Genomic DNA, 3274 nt, shown 5'->3' with positions numbered 1-3274 from the left:
CCAAGTGGTCTGTTTGGGCGTTTAAAGGTTTCCTTGAACTTTTATTCTTACAAGGGAGCATGGTGAACACTTTTCCAGGCCCACCCTTTATGCAGCAATCCAACACATGTTAATCAACTCTCAACACTCTTTATTATGCAGCACTCCTAGAGACTGCCTCTCCAAAAGAGCAGACAATGAGCACTACAGGACATAGGCCTTTTTTTCCACATAATAAAGTCTCAAGAAGGAGCAGAGAAGCAAATGGAGTTTAATATAAACACTGAATCACAGATGAAAGAATCCAATCAAATGCTGACAAAAGAAAAACATCAGAACAGGGTAGGCAAGCAACAACCTGCACAAAACCCCATAACCACCCTGACAACCAAGCTTTCACACCTACTCTGGGGAAATTCAACACCCCATTAGAGGGGCTGGAGCATACTTCCCGAAGGAAAACTCTATAAGCAGTAAAGAGAAGTTGATGAGACATTTTCAGAATCATCGTTGTACACATGACACCCAAGATGTTTACACTCCTTTCTCTTTTAAGTTCTTTGGGGGATTTATAATGAGGAAATATGAGAAATCAAAAAAGTAATAAGCCTCACTCCCATATAGCTGTGAGGAGAATAAAATAAGGCCACTTCATAAAATTTCTCCTTCGTGATATTTCCCTTTCAAAAATGCCAAAGAACTTCTTCAAATACAGTATTTTGGGAAAGGTTAACTTGCATTTCTGTTGCTTTGAATGAAATAAAAGTTGTTTTATGCTAACAATATTAGTAATAATTATAAGCTAAAATAAATGATACTAGTAATGACAATATTTGCAATCAGACACTGTCAGCATCTTCCTCTGCACAACCCAGTCCTGGCCACCACCATTAGGCTCATTTTCTGAATGAGAATCCTCTGTGCCCTCCCTGGTTCCAAACTTGCCCTGCTAACTGAGTGAACTTTTAAATGAAAATCAGAGTACGTCTTTTCTGTTTATCCTCTACAATGGCTCCTTCCACTCAGAAGAAAACCCAACATTTCCCCCTTGCATAGGCCGACCCTGACTGATCTGCCCCCTGCCAGTCTCTCTGACCCCATCCTTCCTCTATTGGTTACCAGTCTCCTGCCACGTTGGCGTTTCACTGTTTTTCACACCTGCCAAGCTTCCTCTCATCTCACGGCCCTTACCCTTGTTATTACCTCTGCCTAGAACACATTTCCTCCCTGGCTTTGTGTTGCTCTTTCATTCTCCCTATTCCAGTCTCTACATGCATGTCGCCTTCTCTTAAAGGCCATCCTTCCTCACCCTCTCCAAAACCACCAGCCAGGCCTCCAGTCTACCTCCTCGACCTTATCATCTCATCTAGGCCTTCCATCTCCAATGCACTTATCACTGTCTAATATTAGACTATGCATGCACAAGTTCACTTATTTATCATGTGTTGTCCTTCACTCTAAGATAGGCAGCAAGCAGCAGGGACTTGTCTTATTCAAAACCATCTCTCCAAAGTCCAGAATAATGTCTGACACCTAATAGACACTCTATAAATAGTTACAAAATGAATCAATGAACAATAATAAAAATTTGGCAAGTATCTACTATGTGCTGATACTTTATTTATATTACCTCTAATCCTAAACACAAGAAACTCTGCCAGATAAAGAGTGTTTCCATTTTCTTATCTAAAGAGAAAAGAGTTCAGAGAGCTTGAGTAACCTTCCCAAAGTCACGCAAATAACAAATGCCTGAGCCAGGATTTAAATCCAGATCTCCCTGATTCGAAGGTCTATTTTCTTTCCATTATACAACACAATGCTTTGAAGATACCAACAAAGTTAATACTAATAATAGCAAATATTTATAAGGTACTTACCAAGTGCCAAACACTGTTGTAAGTACTTTATATGTATCAGCTCACTTAAAGCTCACGACAACCCAATGATATTGGTACTTTTATCTCATCCCACAAATAAGGAAGCTGGAGCTCAGAGAGATAAAATTTGTTTGCCCAGGATAACACAGGCAGTCAGTGGAAGAATTGAGATTCAATCCTAGCCCATCCAGATTTAGAATCTGTGCTTCTAACTTCGATGCTATAAAGTGAGAGAAGATGTTTCCTTTGTATTATTTCTAAGGCAAAACATTTGAGGCACAAAATGGTGTTAATATCTCCATAAAGGTCACACTGAGACAACTCTGCAACAGCACATCTGCCCACCAGTGTCCAGGACCCTGAGTACACACAAGAGCTGAGGACTGCTTAGAAGAGGCATGATCAGGACGCCTGGGTGGCTCAGTCATTAAGCATTCGTCTTCAGCTCAGGTCATGACCTTACACTTTGTGAGTTCGAGCCCCATGTTGGGCTCTGTGCTGACAGTATGGAGGCTGGAGCCTGCTTCGAGTTCTGTGTCTCCCTCTCTCTCTGCCCCTTCCCACTCACACTCTGTCTCTCTCTCTCTCTCTCTCTCAAAAATAAACATTAAAAAAAAAAAGAAAGAAAAGTAAACACATGGTCCTCTATACTGGGAGCCAATAATAAATAAAAAAATAATATCCTGTAGAGCATTTCAATGTATAGTTTACATAGCACCTTAGCATAAACTCCCTTAATTGATTTTTAGAAAGGTATTCATTTTAAATAAAATTGCCATTCCAACCAACCTACTTTATACCAAAGTGCCTTGAACTAAATTTGTGCCAGATGACTAGTAGCTGGATTCCAAGCCCATTTTCCAAGTGAGGAAATTGAAGGTCATGGAAGTTAGTGGACAAACATCAAATATGTCTTTAGGAAATAAAACTAAATTATTGGTTCCAAAGCAATCCATAAATAGCTTTGCCCAATGGCAGTATCGTAGCCAATGAGGTTTATCTGAGGTGTGATTATTGCTAATTGACACCAAAGCAATCCATAAATGAAGTAGAAAAGTTTGCAGGGAAAAGCTAACACATTTGCCCTGAGGCTGTTACCTTTAGAAGGTCTTGTTTTTAAGACTGGACTTTGACTGACATCTGGAAACTTAGTTTTTAAAATACTCACTAATTGGTAAGGTCTGACTGCTGTGCCAGCTTGCCAAGACTGTTTACAAAAAGTTTTGTTTTCATCTTTTTACGGTCAGCACCCTCTTTAGAATCTTACAGTCTGGACTTTGGTTGGCCTGGGTGCCTCTGTGATCAACTTCTAGGGAAAACCATGAATGAATCACAGCCTTCCCTGGACAGGTGTTGATGTATTTTTACTGCAGGAGAGTATGACGTGTGTGACCCTTCACGGAAGGCAAAGGGCACAA

At 40.3% G+C, this 3274-nt stretch overlaps 1 pseudogene; it reads left to right on the top strand.

Moving 5' to 3' along the window:
• Positions 1–2816: 2816 nt before the first annotated feature.
• LOC131513225 (U4 spliceosomal RNA) lies at positions 2817–2888 on the top strand (annotated as a pseudogene).
• The last annotated feature ends 386 nt before the right edge of the window (positions 2889–3274 follow it).

This window comes from Neofelis nebulosa, chromosome 5 (assembly GCF_028018385.1).
Source record: "Neofelis nebulosa isolate mNeoNeb1 chromosome 5, mNeoNeb1.pri, whole genome shotgun sequence".
Taxonomy (NCBI): Eukaryota; Metazoa; Chordata; class Mammalia; order Carnivora; family Felidae; genus Neofelis; species Neofelis nebulosa.
The sequence above is the reverse complement of the archived record's forward strand: the minus strand, read 5'-3'. Positions and strand labels throughout refer to the sequence as shown.